The sequence below is a fragment of the Chrysemys picta genome, chromosome 19 (genome assembly GCF_011386835.1).
Source record: "Chrysemys picta bellii isolate R12L10 chromosome 19, ASM1138683v2, whole genome shotgun sequence".
NCBI lineage: Eukaryota > Metazoa > Chordata > Testudines > Emydidae > Chrysemys > Chrysemys picta.
The window spans coordinates 133,333-153,702 of NC_088809.1; the positions used below are offsets into that span (position 1 = coordinate 133,333).

The 20,370-nt window shown below is 43.4% G+C and overlaps 1 protein-coding gene and 1 long non-coding RNA gene across 3 annotated transcripts in view; both read left to right on the forward strand.

Moving 5' to 3' along the window:
- The window catches only part of YWHAE (tyrosine 3-monooxygenase/tryptophan 5-monooxygenase activation protein epsilon), a 77,653-nt gene that overhangs the window by 208 nt on the left and 57,075 nt on the right, over positions 1–20,370 (forward strand). The window lies entirely within an intron of this gene.
- On the forward strand, positions 18–18,709 carry LOC122174464 (uncharacterized). The gene is made up of 3 exons (XR_006176317.2): positions 18–12,743; positions 14,541–17,650; positions 18,080–18,709. It is a non-coding gene; the product is annotated as an uncharacterized LOC122174464 (long non-coding RNA).

Genomic DNA, 20,370 nt, shown 5'->3' on the forward strand with positions numbered 1-20,370 from the left:
GCCGGGAGGACGGGCGGGCCGGGTAGTGCCGGGGGAAAAGGGAGGGAGCGGCCACAAAATGGCGGCGGCTGGGCAGGGGGGCAGAGGCGGCGGAGGGGGGCACGAACAAAATGGCGACTGGGATTGCCCCGCGGGGTTGAAGGGGCCAGGAGTAGGGGATTAGGGTGAACGGGCGGCCTAGTCCTAGTGGGTGGTGTCTCGGCTCGTCTGTGGCTGGGGTCGGCGGCAACAACTGGGAATAAAATGGTGGCTGGGAAGGGCGAGTCGGGGGGTGGGGACCCGCCTGTGGGGACCCGCCCCCCCCTGCTCGATGGAGCCCGACAAAGGGACCCTGCGTCCTTTCTTGTGTCCTCACTAGTGACGGCACGAGGTGGTTCCTCTTACTCGAGCCCTGCCCGGCAGCGGGCCGAAAAGGGCTGGTTCAGAGTGGCTGAGCCCTGTGGAGGGGCGGGGGCAGATCACTTCGTCGCAATCAACGTACAGAAACCCCCCCCCCCCCCTTCTGTGATCGGGGTTCCTGGCCCTTGGTGGGCCCTTCTTTACCTTCATCCCTTCTTCCCAGACCTGGCCCTCGAAGGTGCCTCGCCCTTTTTTGCCCAACATAGTTTGGCGATGTGTCTTTTTAGATTGATATTTTTTTTACCCTCTCTATTTCCCCGGCATAGGCTATGGAGTTTATTAAATACAATGTACTTCTCCCTGCCTGAAGTAAATGTAAATCTTATTAGTCTTCCAATAATTTTAAGCATAAGGTGAATTTTAGAAAAAAAATCCTAAACCTTGTATTTTTTTTTCTTTAATGTTCATGGGCTGTGCTGATTTAAATATGTGTAAGGTGTTAAATAGGTTTGAGCACTAAGGCTATTCTTCCTGAATCTACACTTAGGTAATATATGCTATTGGCAGGATTTGAAAAATCTGCTTGTCATGCTTACTTTAAACCCTTGCCTCTCATTTAAAACTAAATTAGATTTGTCACTTGACTAAAAACAATCTGAATGTGAAAGTAGGGTAAACCTATAGAATACAGGCTTTCTGATCGGTAGGCAGTCCACTCTGGTGCCTTAGTTGCTGCTCATAGCTTTCCCAAGTGACAAGACAAAAATTGATCAGGATCTTTCCTACCATTACTGCTGTTCAGAAGGGGAGGCAGTAAAACTGACAAGAACTAGGTCAGGTTCTCTCTGGAGCTACTGTCATTAGCAATACATGCAAGCACTGGAGGAATATATTGGGGGTGGGGGAGGACAGAAAATGGAGCCATAAGAAGTGATAAATCAAGAAAATGCCTACCTTTGGAATAGCCATGAGGCTGGGGGAGTGCTAGAACAGTGGTTCTCAAGCAGAGCTATATGTATCCTTGGGGGTATGCAGAGGTCTTCCAGGGGCTAGATCAACTCATAGATATTTGCCTAGTTTTACAAGAGGCTACATAAAAAGCACTAGCAAAGTCAATATAAACTAATATTTCATACACTGACTTGTTTATACTGCTCTATATGCTATACAGTGAAATGTAAATAAAATATTTATTTTATAATTATGTGTAAAAATGAGAAAGTAAGCAATTTTTCAGTAATCGTGTGCTGTGACACTTGTATTTTGATGTCTCAATTTGTGAGCAAGTCATTTGTAAGTGAGGTGAAACTTGGCAGTACTCAAGGCAGATCAGAATCCTGAAGGGGGTATAGTAACCTGGAAAGGTTGAGAGCCACTGTGCTAGAGTAATTCAGAATTAAAATATTTCTTCTTTCCAGTAGCTAGAGAAGGGTTTAAAACGTATTGGCTATCTTGTAGACAGTGGCTGATACATAAGGCCTAGTTGACAATACTAGGTCACCTGTTATATTGGTAAATCACAGTGTAGATGTAGCATATATCGACAAAAGCACTCGTTGATAACTACATCAACACTGGGGTTTTTGCTGGCATTTTTTCTGTCATGATCCTAAAGAATCTAGCTATGCTGGGAAAACTTGTGTAGATCAGGCCCAATTTGAAGCCCCAAGCAGGGTCTGTGAACAGCACACTGGAAGGTATGTCTCCATCCTTCTCCGTAGCTTTTTGAGGTATGCATCTCTGCATGGCATTTTCCAGGTGGTACATCTTTCCTCTTAGTGTCTGGTAATTTTTCAAATTCTGCTATAGACATCTGCAGTGCAAAGTAACCAGCCCTCCTGATGATAGGAATATTAATTCATAGGATTTGCCTTTTGTTGAGAAGATGCACCATCTACTTTTTGTGCCTCTATCAATGTCTGTTCAGGAAAAAGGAAGCAGACTCTGATAGTTCAAGAGGTGAAAGGTTATGCATCACGCAGTGATATGGCTGGTAATGAGATTTTCTGTTAATCAGGCTTTGCTAGAATGCAACATTTGTAGAGTCCAAAGCAGTTTGTTGGAATGGCTTTGTAAAATAAATTAAAGGGACGATGTCAGGTTAAAATCATTGTTAGAAATGCATTTTTGTATCTGTGGTTACCTTGGCATATTCATTGCATATGTGGGGAATGCATGCACCTGCATTGCGATATCAAGTATTGTGGTGATATCAACAATGCAAAAAGATGATGAAATAAGTAGTCTTTTTGATTTGTCATGAGGCTGTGAAGACAAATGCAATGACTTCTAAAATATTTAGATCTCTGTATAGCACTTTTTATTTATAGATCTTGAAATGTAAGTATCATTTCAGTTTTACAGATGGGAAAACTGAGGCATAAGGATTTGGAAATGGTTTGACACTGATCTACTGTGTGATCTTGTACAAAGTTGGAAAGAGACCCCAGGTTTCCTGACTCCCAAGTTTTGTGCCCTTTCTACTAAACCATGCTGTCTCCTGGTGTTATAAACTGCTTACCAAATAATGCATCTTGTAATGTAAATAGTGAAACACAATGCGGGCCAATCCTTGCATACCTTGGATGCTCTCACTGGTTTAAAGCTGTTGCCTCAAAGTAAAGAATAACCTACTTGAAGTGACATTGTTTATACAAAACATTGTTTGGGAAACAACTGGTAAATGAGATCTGGCTGACTTAGCCACAATCAAGGTGAAGAAAATAAATATTTAAGAATATCACTGAAGCAAAGACCTTAGGATTCAAAAATGAATGGAGTATATGGGTAAGAACATCATACAGAGATATAATAGCAAGAATTAAAAAAAAAAAAGCAATATAAACTCTCATGCATTACTGTACAAGCCAGCTAGCCAAAGACTCAAAAAGTAAGAGCAAAAATTTTTCTTGAGTACATTAGAAGCAGGAAGCCTAAACAACCAGTGGGGACACTGGACAGTGGAAATGATAAAGGAACACTCAAGGATAATAAGGCCAGGAGAAACTAAATGAATTCTTTGCATCAGTCTTCACGGCTGAGGACGTGAGGAAGATTCCTAAACCTGAGCCATCCCTTTAGGTGCCAAATCTGAGGAACTGTCCTAGATTGAGATGTCATTAGAGGAGGTTTTGAAACAAACTGATAAATTAAACAGTAATAAGTCAGCAGGACCAGATGGTGTTCACCCAAGAGTTCTGAAGGCACTCAGATGTGAAATTGTAGAACTACTAACTGTGGTTTGTAAACTATTATTTAAATCAGCTTCTGTACCAGATGACTAGAGGATAGCTAATGTGATACCAAATTTTTAAAAAGGGCTCCAGAAATGATCCTGGCAATTATAGGTTAGTAAGTCTGACTTGAGTACCGGGCAAACTGGTTAAAACTAATGTTAAAAAATTATATAGTACACAGGGTAAGAAAAGAATGTACATCTGAGTATAGTGCTTAGATTATCCACAAATACAAAGCTTGTTTGAAGTCATAAGATATATGTAGTGCATAATCAGCAATAACCCAAATTTAGGTGAATAAAATTAACAATACAGTTTAGATATTAGCATCCAAGTATTTGAGTACATCACTTATGAAAAGTTTATATGGAGCGTTGGTTGTGGAAAGCAAAACATATCAAGGAGTGAAGATTGTCCCTCAATAATTGAGAATTTAGGGTAGGTTGTCCATTTAAAAACATTCAATCAGAACAGAATGATCAGACACGCAGATGAACATAATTTCTTGGGGGCGAGTCAGCATGATTTTTTTGTAAAGGAGAATCACCCCATCTACTAGAATTGTTTGAGGGAGTCAACAGGAATGTGGTCAAGGGGGATCCAGTGGATATAGTGTACTTAGATTTTCAGAAAGCCTTTGACAAGGTCCCTCACCAAAGGCTCTTAAGAAAGTAAGCTGTCATGGGATAGGAGAGAAGGTTCTCTCATGGATTGGTAACTGGTTAAAAGATAGGAAACAAAGGGTAGGAATAAATGGTCAGTTTTCAGAATGGAGAGAAGTAAATAGTGCTGTCTCCCAGGAGTCTGCACTGGGACCAGTCCTATTCAACATATTCATAAATGATCTGGAAAAAGGGGCAAACAGTGAGGTGGCAAAATTGGCAGATGATACAAAGCTACTCAAGATAGTTACGTCCCAAGCAGACTGCGAAGAGTTACATAAGGATCTCACAAAACTAAGTGACTGGGCAACAAAATGGCAGATGAAAATCAGTGTTGATAAATGCAAAGTAATGCACATTGGAAAACATAATCCCAACTATACATATAAAATGATGGAGTCTAAATTAGCTGTTACCACTTAAGAAAGAGATCTTTGAGTTATTGTGGAGAGTTCTCTGAAAACATCTACTCAAAGTGCAGCATCAATCAAAAAAGCTAATAGAATGTTGGGAATAATTAAGAAAGGGATAGATAAGACAGAAAATCTCATATTGCCTCTATATAAATCCATGGTACGCCCACATCTTGAATACTAAGTGCAGATGTGGCTGCCCCATCTCAAAGAAGATGTATTGGAATTGGAAAAGATACAGAAAAGGGCAACAAAAATTATTAGAGGTATGGAACGGCTGCCATATGAAGACAAATTAATAAGACTGACTTTTCAGCTTGGAAAAGAGATGACTAAAGGGGGATATGATAGTGGTTTATAAAATCATGATTGGTGTGGAGAAAGTCAATAAGGAAGTGTTATTTACTCCTTGTAACACATGAATTAGGGGGTCACCAAATGAAATTCATAGGCAGCAGGTTTAACAAGTTCTTCACAGAACACAGTCAAGCTGTGGAACTCTTTGCGAGAGGATGTTGTGAAGGCCAAGACTATAACAGAGTTCAAAAAAAGAACTAGGTAAGTTCATGACTATTAGCCAGGATGGGCAGGGATGATGTCCCTAGCCTCTGTTTGCCAAAGCTGGGAATGGGTGACAGGGTGGCGTGTGTGGATCAATGCTGATGATTACCTGTTCTGTCCATTCCCTCTGGGGCACCTGGTATTGGCCACTGTCGGAAGACATGATACTGGGCTAGATGGACCTTTGGTCTGACCCAGTATGGCCATTCTTATGTTATGTCCTTAATTCCTATTTAAGGGAGGTCAGAAAAATAACTTTCCTTCTTCCCTAATTAGGCAACTTTACTTGTTCCCTAATTCCCTTTTCCGAGATGGCTAGATCAGGGGTTCTTAGCCTTTTTCTTTCTGGGGCCCCCCTGACATGTTGTTAAAAACTCCACAGCCCACCTGTATCACAACAACATTTTTCTGCATATAAAAAGCTAGAGCTGGCATTAGGGGGTAGCAAGCAGGGCTGGTGCCCAAGACCCCACACCACAGGGTATCCTGCAAAGCTAAGTTGCTCAGGTTTCAATTTCAGCCCAAGGTGGCAGGGTTCAGGGCCCCGGGCTTCAGCCCTGGTATGGTAATTTCAGTGTTTTCTGTGTAAAATGGGCTAATGCCCTTTTTGGGTTAAGAGGTAACTCGACCTTGGTCTGTAAGTACCTACATGTGGAAAAGATTTCTGATAGCGTGCTCTTTAATCTAGCAAACAAAGGTATAATAATAAGATCCAGCAGCTTGAAACTAGACTAATTCAGACTAGAAATTAGGTGCAAATCTTGTAACAGTGAAGAGAATTAACCGAAGGAACAATGTGTGGAGGGTTGATTTGCTATCACTTGAAATCTTTAAATCAAAATGTCTTTCTAAGAAAAATGCTGTAGCTTACCCAGATTCTACAGCCTTTGTTATGCAGGAACTCTGACTAGATGAAAATAATGGTCCAGTCTGGCCTTAAAAATCTATTCGCATGTAAAGTTAGTCTACTCTGGAAACATGTTTAGTTTGCACAGTAAAGTACTCTAATCTTAGGAAATGCCAGCTTTACATTTGCCTGTGCAAGCTTAAATCTGCCCCCTTCTGCATATGCATTATGATAAAATTGTTTAATTACGTGATCACATACTGGTTTTTTTCCACAGGATCGTTGCCTCATTCTCTGTACAAGATGGATGGTGCTCAGGGAATAAGGCAGCTCTTCAGTATTTCCTTGAATCCTTGTTCAGTGGTTAGCCCAGTACCTTATTCACAGCATGCTACAGTGAAAATACAATTATTTATTTATTCATGGCTATTCTGTGGTCCTTACAAATCTGAGCCTCACAAACATTAGTGAATATTTCTTCTCAACTCCCTTGCGAGATAGCAGAGTATTTATTCTCATTTAACAGACTGGGACTTGAGACACAGGGAGACTTAAGGCCATAACTTGAAGTCTTTACTAATTTTGCATTCCTTGCTAATGATTTCCCAAGTTGGGACACCTAGGACCTTATTTTTCAGAATAGTTAGCATCTTCATAGGACTTCATATATACAAAGCACCATACAGACATTAACTCATTATGACAAAACACTTGAAATGTATGTGGGGACATTTTATATCTATTTTGTGGACTGGGGAAACTGTGATGGAGAGGCACAGTAACTTGTCCAGGACCAGAGGGTCCTGTGGCACCTTTGAGACTAACATTTCTGTTAGTCTCAAAGGTGCCACAGGACCCTCTGTTGCTTTTTACAGATTCAGACTAACACGGCTACCCCTCTGATACTTGTCCAGGACCATATAGTGAATCAGCAGAGGGGTGAGGTTAGGAGTCAGGACAGCCCCCTACCTGATACCCCTGTGGACATTTCTTCAGTCTTACTGCCAGAGCTGGGCATATTGAGTTTTCATTGCTTTCATAAGCAGTAGTGAATATGCAAACTTTATGTTGAGGTGTCTTGTCCATTATCACATAGGAAGTCTGGCAGAAGTAGGGATAGAACCAAATTCACCCAGGTGGCTGTTGCTAACTTGTTCTTCCTGCAATCCCCTACATTTAGAACAAGTGAGAAGGGATCTTTACAGACAACAGCTGCAGTCGCTACACAGCACTGATTAATTCCTTGAGTGCTGTCCATTCAGTTGCCTGAGTAAAGAAGGGATCCCATGGAAACAATATTTGATCATCTCATTAAAAGAATGTATTATCAATACACACATCAGGGCAGAATTATGATTGTATAGACAAACTTAATTCTAGTATTTCCTAAGTTTTGAGTGCTTAATGTAATTTTGTATTCAACTTCCTATACTTTAAAGAAAAATGGCACCTAACAGAACTTGCTTTTGCAACTTTAACAGCTCCAACTCTCATCATGCACCAGCAGCAGGATTTGTTGATCTGTAAATACTTAACACTACAGCACGGACCTATACCACAGCTAAAGGACTAAATAAGTTAGCTATCAGAGAAGATATGTGGCCCAGCCATTGGAAAAGGACACAGTGCATTGAAACAGCAGGTTACATATTCAGAATTCTAGTTCCATTTTACAGACAGTATTGCCATAAAAAAATACTCATGCTGTCCCTCATCAAGTTTATTATGTATGTGACTGAGATTTGGATCTGGGTTCTATTCCCACATGTAGAGCCTGTTAAGGCTTTGCTCTATTTTCATAGAATCATAGATTATCAGGGTTGGAAGGGACTTCAGGAGGTCATCTAGCCTAACCCCCTGCTCAAAGCAGGACCAATCCCCAACTAAATCATCCCAGCCAGGGCTTTTGTCAAGCCTGACCTTAAAAACCTCTCAAGAAGATTATTCCACCACCTCCCTAGGTAACCATTCCAGTGCTTCACCACCCTCCTAGTGAAATAGTGTTTCCTAATATCCAACCTAAACCTCCCCCGCTGCAACTTGAGACCATTACTCCTTGTTTTGTCCTCTGGTACCAGTCTAGATCCATCCTCTTTGGAACCTCTTTTCAGGTAGTTGAAAGCAGCTATGAAATCCCCCCTCATTCTTCTCTTCTGCGGACTAAACAATCCCAGTTCCCTCAGCCTCTCCTCATAAGTCATGTGCTTCAGTCCCCTAATCATTTTTGTTGCCCTCCTCTGGACTCTTCCCATTTTTTCCACATCCTTCTTGTAGTGTGGGGCCCAAAACTGGACACAGTATTCCAGATGAGTCCTCACCTGTGTTGAATAGAGGGGAATGATCATGTCCCTCGATCTGTTGGCAATGCCCCTACTTATACAGACCAAAATGCCGTTCGCCACCTTGGCAACAAGGGCACACTTGTGACTCATATCTAGCTTTTCATTCACTATAACCCCTAGGTCCTTTTCTGCAGAACTGCTGCCTAGCCATTCGGTCCGTAGTCTGTAGCAATGCATGGGATTCTTCCGTCCTAAGTGCAGGACTCTGCACTTGTCCTTGTTGAACCTCATCAGATTTCTTTTGATTTCTTTTGGCCCAATCCTCTAATTTGTCTAGGTCCCTCTGTATGCTATCCCTACCCTCCAGCGTATCTACCACTCCTCCAAGTTTAGTGGCATCTGCAAACTTGCTGAGGGTGCAGTCCACACCATCCTCCAGATCATTAATGACGATATTGAACAAAACCAGCCCCAGGACCGACCCCTGGGGCACTCTGCTTGATACCGGCTGCCAACTAGACATGGAGCCATTGGTGATTACCAATTGAGCCCGATGATCTATCCAGCTTTCTGTCCACCTTATAGTCCATTCATCTAGTCCATACTACTTTAACTTGTTGGTAAGAATACTGTGGGAGACCATATCAAAAGCTTTGCTAAAGTCAAGGAATAACACTTCCACTGCTTTCCCCTCATCTGCAGAGCCAGTTATCTCGTCGTAGAAGGCAATTAGGTTAGTCAGGCGTGACTTGCCCTTGGTGAATTCATACTGGCTGTTCGTGATCACTTTCCTCTCCTCTAGGTGCTTCAGAATTGATTCTTTGATTTTTCTCCATGATTTTTCCAGGGACATAGTGAAGCTAACTGGCCTGTAGTTCCCTAGATCATCGTCCTTCCCTTTTTTAAAGACTGGCTAGTCTTTTTCCAGTTATCCGGGACCTCCCTGGATCGCCATGAGTTTTCAAAGATAATGGCCAATGGCTCACATCCGCCAACTCCTTTAGCACCCTCGGATGCAGCGCATCCGGCCCCGTGGACTCGTTCAACTTTTCTAAAGAGTCCTGAACCACTTCTTTCTCCACAGAAGGCTGGTCACCTCCTCCCCATGCTGTGCTGCCCAATTTTAAAGATTAAGAACACAGAATTAACTCCATTAGTGAGCCTAGATCACGGGTGTTAAACTCATGCAGAGGCGAGGGCTAAATGTTTATTATCCATAGGCTACAGTTTAAATTCAGGATTGTCTACTCACGTTGCCCAAGGGATGCCCGTTGTCAGAGATTTGCAGAGATCTTAGTTTTTCATTTACTACACAAAATATTTATTATTTCCAGCTCTCATATCTATGGTTCAGTGAGGAAAATTCTGCTCCCCTTTTGGCCATCACTATTTTGGGCCTTTGTTTCTCTTTACCCACCCTCCTTTATCTGTTTTGCTCAGCCTTCCCTATCTTTGAGTCTTCTGTTCTCTCTGCAGCAACTTCCAATTCCAACCCAATGGGCTTCCCTCCCACCTCCTATTTCCATCTGCTAAAATGATCAGCAAGTCAATACTTAATGGTGACATTGTATTTTCATCATTGGGTTCTAGAGCTGACATTCCAATAAGATTAGTAGGGGAAGGATTAGGTTGCCCTTCTGTCATTGTTTCAAGCCGTCTGCAGACTCAGGCAGATATCACTGCATTGTTTATGCTTGTTTCATATTTGGAAGGTAACTTCTCTAGCCATAGGACTAAATGGGTTTTTTAATATGAAAGCTGACATTGTACACAGACCGGATATGTCCTGTGTGCCCAATCTGGCTTATGGTCTGTATGTTTGACCCTCCTCCCTCCATTTGGAAATCATGGTATCCTGGTTCCCTTCAGTGTCTCTTCCCAGAGGTCAAAGGGTGAGGTGGTTTCTGTCCCATCCAGAGTGTCTCCTGTGTGTGGACTGCTTAAGTTGGAAATTGGGATAATGCATGCATAATAGTGATGGAATAGTGAATAGGCTTTTGTCAGGAAGCCATAAGCAAGCTGTGCTGTTTGAAATGGAGATGGGCATTGACAATTTTAAACACTAACTCTGCTAAATTAGAACAGATTTTCATGAGGTCAGAAAAAGGAACCACTTCACCCCAGGAGTACCCTGCCAAATTTCAAAATGCTGCTGCAAACCATGGAGGCCTTTTATTTAAAGATGCAAGAATTCTTTTTATAACAGATCGTGATGGTCAATCTAATATAGGGAATACTGTCACTTCAACTTAACTTTTTTGTTGTTGTTTTCTGCTTTTTTTTACATTTGACATTTAGTTCCTGTGAAACTTTGTAGATTATATGATGAGTGGAGGACTAGTGAAATATCAGAAGAGCGCAGATAGTGAAAATTGATCAGTTAAGAGACAGAACTTGTAGTTACTATTTGTTTGCTCTTCTAATACCTTTTTCACTTTAGTGACTGTCATTTTGGAGAACAGATGCTTTGTTAAAGGACCATCTCCACCTCCCTCATATCCCTGCACTTCATTTAAAGTTGTATCTAATAATACAAGACACCTAGTAGGTTCTCCTGCAAAATAAGAGTAGATCAGGCTTTGTAATTTCTAAAATGAAATACAAGCTGAAGTAAACCTTTCAGGCCTCTTTATGCATAATAAAAAAAAGTAAGGAATCAAAAAAAGTCCTATATTAAAAATGCTTGTTTGCAGATATATTAGTCTCATTAAATAATTTTACATTAATATGCCATTCATCATTCAAATTCCCAAAGTGCATTGCAAACTACATATGCAGCTCTCATTACCATTGGAATCGAGCCACTTCTAAAGTAGCACCCATGCTTCCATGTTGAACCAACCTTGGTGTTTCTTCGGGAAGAGGAGGCTGGCAAACTTCAGAGAGGGAAATGAAGGTAGTCAGAACACAGGAACTAATGCCTCTGTTTGCAAAAAGTTGTGTTTTGGAAGATTGTGGCATATGCTTGTATGATATGCTTACCTGTTAAATGTTTATCAGTCGTGACAAACCTAATTGATTGTAGGGCCTAGGGTGCACAATTTCTGGAAAGTTTGAAGGCATGGAAAAACCCATTATTTTATCTTTTTTCCAGGAAAAAAATGGAAATTTTGTTTAAAATAGAAATACACCTCTACCTCACTGTCCTCGGGAGCCCAAAAAACTTACTGTGTTACAGGTGAAACCGCGTTATATCGAACCTGCTTTGATCCACCAGAGTGCGCAGTCCCCCTCCCCGGGCGGAGCGCTGCTTTACCGCATTATAGCTGAATTCTGGCCCAATGTTTCTTCAGATATTTAACTCAAGTGGAACAGCTTCAACAGGACATATAGTCGTCATCTCCATGCCCCCCTTGCCTAGCTAGAAGTTCTTAGGAAAATCTGGCAGGATTAGAGCCCCAGGGGATGAGGGATTCTGGTTATGCCAACTTGGGTTCACCCATGTACGTTCCTCAGTTCTTTTAGCCACGTTGAAGGAAATAAATCCCTCTGTTTTTCTCTAAGCCCAGACTGTTTGTATCAGCTATAAAGATCCGGTTTTTCACCCGGACCAGAATTGCTTAATCTGATTGTCGGGTTGCTAGGTCGTTAAATCTTTGTATTTCTCTTGGTAAGACACATTTATATTTGTAAATTCACAGAAACTTACCACTAGGTGGCCGGTTGTCTAAGCAGTATTAATAGTTTTAAAGGTTTTGGAGAGCCTAAAGAAATGCGTGTCTTTCTTGTCCCTCTCTCCTCCACCTCTGCACTAAAGGAAGTTTGGGGGCTGGTGACTTTTATACCCTTTGTACAAGTTTCCAAAGAAGGGTTTGATCTCTTACCAGAATTTTGGTAATTCAGGTAATCCAGGTTTGATTTATCCTCAACAGAATCAAAACAACTGCATATAATGGGGCACAAGGCCTATTCCTCTGCATACCAGACTCTGAATGTCCCCAATTACTGAGTGCTCATGAACCTTTTAACTTCTTTGTGGATAAGGGCTGCTTCCTGGGCCATACTCATTCTGGGCGGAGAACGGGGAAGAAAGTTAGTGAATCCTTCTTGGAGTAGGTTAGGAGATGGCGTCAGGGCATATGCTGGGTGCATCATATGAAGGACCAAACTGTATCCAGCTCCTTTGCTTTGGCCATGGCTTTTATGAAGACCCGTTTGGGTTAGGAATTTGGATTTGTTCTTCATGGCCCATGCAAAGGCTTTTGATCTCCCTTTCAAAGGTTTTCAGGCCAAAGATGGATGGGTTCTGGAGGAAACTGAAAACAGAGTAAAGTTGTTTTTTATAGCAGTTATTCACAAGCACATTCTGAAAATCAGTCTCTCTTCTATCAGAGAACAAAATGTCGTAACTCCCTTTAGCAGTGTGTGTCGGGCAGAACTGCATCCAGGCAACAGATTTGAAGGTAAAAGAACCTGTAGCAGGATTGATAAAACCAGTTCTTTCTGTTTAATTTGTCCCAACTTATTTTGGCATGACATGTAATTTCTTCTTATGCCTGGGTCCTGGAAATAATGAAATGGGGATAATGCCTGTAATGGTACATGCTTTGACACCTCTTGGCTTTCTGTGCAGATTATTAACTGGACAGATGGGGAGAAGGTTATTAACCTCTGTCGGGAGACCGTTTGTAGGACAGGTTCAATGTTAAGACAATATTCACTTTTCACCTAATTGTGCTAAAAAGCACGATAGTTGATCCCATTGGAAAAGTACAGGCCACCATTAGTGGCTAATAAAACTTTTAGTGGCACGCTAGTTATTTGTCATGTGGGATCAACTCTGGCCGTAAGTTTATTTCTCACAACTGGCAAATGTGAGGTCATAATTATAATAATTAATAATTATAATTAATGGAGATATCCCATCTCCTAGAACTGGAAGGGACCTTGAAAGGTCATCGAGTCCAGCCCCCTGCCTTCACTAGCAGGACCAAGTACTGATTTTGCCCCAGATCCCCAAGTGGCCCCCTCAGGGATTGAACCGACAACCCTGGGTTTAGCAGGCCAATGCTCAAACCACTGAGCTATCGCTCCCTCCCCCCGCCCCCACTCAAGAACAGACAGGGACCTGCGTTGTGTATTGAATGCCATTCTTTTGAATTGGAGGAAAGATCTCTCCTACGTGCCTTTGTAAGTTTCTTTTGGCCCCCTAAGACTCTGAAGAAAATTTGCTAGGACAGAACCAAGTTGATGCTGATCATGCTAGCCTGGGGATAGCAGGCTTGATTGTCAGTATTGATATGTAATAATAGATAAAGTGCAGCAAATGGGTGACAATACCATATCCGTGAACAGCTGACAAATCTTATTGCAAGTTGGCTGAAGTGATGTAAAGTGCAGGAGCCCCACAACAGTTGCAGGTATGTGCACTAACTAAGGTTGCAAAACAGTTTCACTTAACATTTCTCTTGTTGACACAACAGTGTTAGCGAAACTTTGCCCAAGATCACACAGCAAGTTTATGGCAGGGCTGACCCCCAATAGTGGTCTCTGTCCACAAGACCCAGTGTTTTGGAGGGCAGAATGCCTTGCATAGTTATGTATCTATAGTGGTCAGAAATACTAAGGCATATTGGATGATTCTACTTAGAAGTGAATATAGAAATATTTTAAGATGCCTTTTTTAAAAGCTTAGAAATCAACTGTTCGGTCAGAGTTAAAGCCATTCTTTAATCAAAAGCGAAATTAATTTATAGAACCTCTCTCTCACACAAGCTACAAAAACTACATATTATAATCATAGTTTGGTAATACTGCCACTAGTTAAAGTAGTCAAATGTTTGTTTGAAGACCCCGTTTTTAGTTGCTTATAATTTCAGCTCTTTGGATCAAAATGTTCCATACTAGATGAAGTTTCAACAAAACGGTTAAGCTATTTCTGAGAAAGGAAAAACAATATATTTTTCTGTGACCCCATGTTAAATTCTTACAATGGATTAATTAAAAAACAAGAGTCCCTCCATGCTTTCAAGTAGGGATTTGAAGTTTGACCGAGGGGGGGGAGGGGGGTCACCTTACTGATTAGGAAAATGCCTTTTCTATCCAGGTGACAATCTGCCCAACTTTGGCTAAATTGTAAGCCTCTGAAAATCTCAGTGCACACATCCTTAGCAGAGGTTTGTTAGGGACTGGCAGCATTAGTTTCCAAGGATTCTGTCTGCACTGAGCATGTGCCATACCAACACAATTTCTGCATGCAGACTGGACTGAACATTCATCATCCTTACGGAGCAACTGAGCGTGTTCCAGCTTGAGGGGCTGCTCTGGTAACTGACCGCAAGGAGACAACGCTGCTATGGTTTGTGCTCCCCTAGCTGGTGACAGGTTGGTATGGAGAATGAGTAGATAGTCTGACTTGCTTGATTGTAGAGAGGTGAGGTGGGGAGGGTAACACTGGGGCAGGCTGGTGGTGGTGGCAATGGGAGCAGGGGTATGGAGACAGGATTGGACAGGCTGGGGATCAGGGAGATGGGGATGCATCAGCAGGAGACAGCAGAAGTCTAGCCACTAGAATACACTTCCCTGCAGAACCTAGATTTAGAACCCAGGACTCTTGAGTCCCAATAGTCCTCTGCTGTTGGCAGATAGCTGTGAAACCCAGTGGCAAAGTCTCTTATCCTCCTATTAGGATTTATGTTTATGATGCGGATAGACACCCCTGGCTGGCCTGTGGCACCTAGCTCAGGCTAAGGGGCTGTTTAATTGTGGTGTAGATGTTTGGGTTTGGGCTAGAGCCTGGGCTCTAGGACTCTGCGAGGTGGGAGGGTCCCAGAGCTCGGCCTGAACCTAGAGGTCTAAACAGCAATTAAACAACCCCATAGCCCAATCCCCGCGATCCCGAATCTGTACGGGCCAGCGACAGGTGTCTAATTGCAGTGTAGACATAACCATAGTGACTGAAGTCCACATACAAGATAAGTCTGTTCCTGTTATCAGTTATCCTGTTAACTGTCTGGGTTGTGGCTCTAAAGGTACCAACCTTGATCTAGACTTGCATGGGAATCTGTGGTTCCATGTGATGGAATTTGTATTTTGCTTTTTTTAAAAGTAGGAAATTATATTCCTCCTCCCCCCCTCCCCCCTGGATTTAAAAGATCTTTGATTGCAAAGTCAGGCAATCAAAAGCTAGAAAATGTCAGAATTAGATTTCTGTGCAACCTTAATTTGGCCCTCTTGTGCATAAGTGTTGTTGTGCAGTAGTTAATTTATGATTACATTCTCTTTTTCCACAGAATCCTTTCTCATTAAGTGCACAGGATGGATGGTGCTCGGGGAACGAATCAGGGTCATGTAGTGAATGAGGCTGTTTGTGGAACCTGTTGTGATAATTGAGCCTACAAATTTACCCTAATTGTAAGCTCAATTGTAAAAAGTATGTGCAAGTTCCTAAGTTGTTACAATAACCTGTAATAAATATTGATAGAAAATGCCTCGTTGCTTTCAATAATGCATGTTATAAACTGGTACAAGAAAACCAGACAGACGAAATTAGTTAACAGAAAAAGGCCATGTTGATAAAATTCAAGGATTATGTTGAAATCATGTTTGGTAAAAACGGAATATGTGGAACAAAAATTAATTAACCAAAATTGGTGTCGGATATTAGACCTAACTGATGGGCAAAATAATGAGGGGATGGGCTGTTCTATCCATCACTCCTTTGTTGGGTTCTTAAAGAGAGACTTTGGGGGGGGGGGAAGGCAGAATGGTGAGGAACAGATGAAGACTACTGAAGTGAGCTTCATCATGGCTGCCACCTCCACCATCTCCTAGGACCCTGGACTTTTTTTGTCCCAATCCTAAGTGATGTCAGACCAGACTGGACCAGAGAGGAATCCAGATGACTTTGCTACCCCCTACCAGCTCCAACTGAATCCCAAACACCTGAGATGAAATGGGATTGGACTTTAAAAATAGCAACTCCAGCTCATCTCAGCTAACATCTCCAGCTTCTTCTCTTTTCCACAAAAGGACAGTTATTACCATCTTTGTTACTATCTAAGGCTATGTCTATAGTGGCACTTTTGTTGCTTAGGGGTGTGGGGAAAAAAGACCCATCTGAATGACCAAAGCTTTAGCGATGAAAAGCATTGGTGTGGACAGTGCTTTGTTGTCCGGAGCCACGCTCCCATTGACAAAGCTACTGCCCCTCGTTGGGGTGGTTTTATTTTGTCGTCGGTGATAAAGAGCAGCCACACAACTCACCTTACTGTTGTAAGGTGTGCTGTGTAGACATAGCCTAAGACTGTAAAACGGGGGTTTTCCTTCTAAAATCTCTCTCCAGCTAAAAGGGGAGAGAACAAGGGATATTTTTAAAATGAGAGGCTTATTTAATGCTACATTTTAAATGCTTTAACTATTTTTTTTTTTTTTTAATAAAAGGTTTAAAGGATTTTAATGCTATGTTTACTATGCCCTGGTCTACACTACGAGTTTAGGTCAAATTTAGCAGCGTTAGATCGATTTAACCCTGCATCCATCCACACAACGAAGCCTTTTTTGTCGACTTAAAGGGGTCTTAAAATCGAATTCTGTACTCCTCCCCAACTAGGGGATTAGCGCTGAAATCGACATCGCCGGGTTGAATTTGGGGGTAGTGTGGACAGAATTCAATGGTATTGGCCTCCGGGAGCTATCCCAGAGTGCTCCATTGTGACCGTTCTGGACAGCACTCTCAACTCAGATGCACTGGCCAGGTAGACAGGAAAAGCCCCGTGAACTTTTGAATTTTATTTCCTGTTTGCCCAGAGTGGCAAGCTGATCAGCACAGGTGACCATGCAGAGCTCATCAGCAGAAATGACTATGGAGTCCCAGAATCGCAAAAGAGCTCCAGCATGGACTGAACAGGAGGTACGGGATCTGATCGCTGTATGGGAAGATGAATCCGTGCTATCAGAACTCTGTTCCAAAAGACGAAATGCCAAAATATTTGAAAAAAATCTCCAAGGGCATGAAGAAAACAGAGACCCGCAGCAATGCCACATGAAACTTAAGGAGCTCAGGCAAGCCTACCAAAGACGCAAACGACCGCTCTGGGTCAGACCCCCCAGACATGCCGCTTCTATCATGAGCTGCATGCAATTCTAGGGTGTGCCTCTACAACTACCCCACCCTTGTACGTGGACTCCTGCAAGGGAGTATCATGCAACAAGGATGAGGATTTTGGGGATGAGGAAGATGATGAGGATAGCGCACAGCAGGCAAGTGGAGAAACCGTTCTCCCCGACAGCCAGGAACTGTTTATCACCCTGGAGACATTACCCTCCCAACCCAGGCTCCCGGACCTTGAAGGCGGAGAAGACCACTCTGGTGAGTGTACCTTTATAAATATAATACATGGTTTAAAAGCAAGCGTGTTTAATAATAAATTTGCCCTGAAGACTTGGGATGTGTTCGCGGCCAGTAAAGCTACTGGAATGCAGTCAAGTAACATCCGTTCTTTATCTCTCTCTGTGATCCTCAGGAGAGTGATATCATTCACGGTCACCTGAAAATAGGGGAATGTTATTAAGGGGACATTCAGAGGTGGCTGTTCCTGCTGGGCTGTGTGCCTATGGCTGAAAAGATCATCCCTGCTGTTAGCCATGCGGTAGGGGGAGGGGTGAAGCAATCATCCCAGAGAATTGGGAGTGAGTTGGGTTTGTGCTGCATGTTAACCTAAAAAACCTTAGCCCCTCCTTTTAAATGGCCAACCCATTTTAAATGGTTAACCCAACTCTCCCTTTTTTCCTCCCGCAGCTGAAAATGTTTCAATGCCAACATTAACATCTCCGTCCCAGAGGCTAGTGCAGATGAAAAGGCAAAAAAAACACACTAGCGATGAAATGTTCTCTGAGCTCATGCAGTCCTCCCGCACTGAAAGAGCCCAGCAGAATGCGTGGAGGCAAACAGTGTCAGAGTCCAGGAAAGCACAAAATGAACGTGAGGACAGGAGGGATGCGCGAGATGAGAGGTGGCAGGATCAAGAGAAGAGGTGGCGGGAGCAAGAGGAGCGGTGGCAGCAGCGTAATGAGAGGAGGCTACTGGAGGATCAAACTGATATGCTTCAGCATATTGTTGAGGTGCAGGAAAGGCAGCAGGAGCACAGACCACCGCTGCAGCCCCTGTGTAACCAACTTCCCTCCTCCCCAAGTTCCATAGCCTCCTCACCCAGATGCCCAAGAACGTGGTAGGGGGAATCTCCGGCCACCCAACCACTCCACCCCAGAGTCCTGGCCAAGCAACAGAAAGCTGGCATTCAATAAGTTTTGAAGTGCAGTGTGGTCTTGTCCTTCCTTCCTCCCCTCTTCTGCCACCCCACCCGGTGCTACCTTGGGAGTTATCCCCCCATTTGTGTGACGAATTAATAAAGAATCCATGAGTTTGAAACAACAATGACTTTATTGCCTCTGCAAGCTGAGATCAAAGGGGGAAGAGAGGGCGGTTGGCTTACAGGGAAGTAGAGTGAACCAAGGGGGTGGGTTTTCATCAAGGAGAAACAAACAGAACTTTCACATGGTAGCCTGGCCAGTCATGAAACTGGTTTTCAAAGCTTCTCTGATGCACAGCGCGCCCTGCTGTGCTCTTCTAACTGCGCTGGTGTCTGGCTGCGTGTAATCAGCGGCCAGGCGATTTGCCTCAACCTCTAACCCCGCCATAAACTTCTCCCCCTTACTCTCTCAGATATTGTGGAGCAAACAGTAATAACGATGGGAATATTGGTTTTGCTGAGGTCTAACCAAGTCAGTAAACTGCACCAGTGCGCTTTTAAACGTCCAAATGCACATTCTACCACCATTCTGCACTTGCTCAGCCTATAGTTGAACAGCTCCTGACTACTGTCGAGGGTGCCTGTGTACGGCTTCATGAGCCATGGCATTAAGGGGTAGGCTGGGTCCCCAAGGATAACTATAGGCATGTCAACATCCCCAACGGTTATTTTCTGGTCTGGAAAGTAAGTCCCTTGCTGCAGCCATTCACACAGACCAGAGTTCCTAAAGATGCCAGTGTCATGTACCTTTCCCGGCCATCCCACGTTGATGTTGGTGAAACGTCACTTGTGATCCACCAGCTTGCAGCACCATTGAAAAGTACCCCTTTCGTGGTCCGGTCCCAAGATAGGGATATGCGTTCCGTCTATCGCCCTACCACAGTTAGGGAATCCCATTGCAGCAAAGCCATCCACTGTGACCTGCACATTTCCCAGAGTCACTACCCTTGATAGCAGCAGCTCAGTGATTGCATTGGCTATTTGGATCACAGCACCCCCACAGTAGATTTGCCCACTCCAAATTGATTCCTGACTGACCGGTAGCTGTCTGGTGTTGCAAGCTTCCAGAGGGCTATCGCCACTCGTTTGTGAACTGTGATGGCTGCTCTCATCTTGGTATTCTTGCGCTTCAGGGAGGGAGAAAGCAAGTCACAAAGTTCCATGAAAGTGCCCTTACACGTGTGAAAGTTTCCCAGCCACTGGGAATCATCCCAGACCTGCACACTATGCGGTCCCACCAGTCTGTGCTTATTTCCCGGGCCCAGAATCGGCGTTCTACGGCATGAACCTGCCCCATTACCACCATGATGTCCAAATTGCCAGGGCCCGTGCTTTGAGAGAAATTTGTGTCCATGTCCTCATCACTCCTGTCACCACGCTGCCGTTGCCTACTTGCCTGCTTTTGCAGGTTCTGGTGCTACATATACTGCAGGATAATACGCGAGGTGTTTACAGTGCTCATAACCGCCACGGAGATCTGAGCAGGCTCCATGCTTGCCGTGGTATGGCGTCTGCAGGAGAGCAGAGTGGCAGCGGAAGCGTGACGATGGTTTGCAGCCCTATTGTACTGTCTGCTGCCAGCAGCACCCAGGACACAACAGCGGTGGCTGAGCTGAGCGGGCTGCACGCTTGCCATGGTATGGCATCTGTGCGGAAAAAAGGCACAAAATGATTGTCTGCCGTTGCTCTCACGGACGGAGGGGCGACTGAGGACATGTACCCAAAACCACCCCCGATAATGTTTTTGCCACATCAGGCAGTGGGAGCTCAACCCAGTATT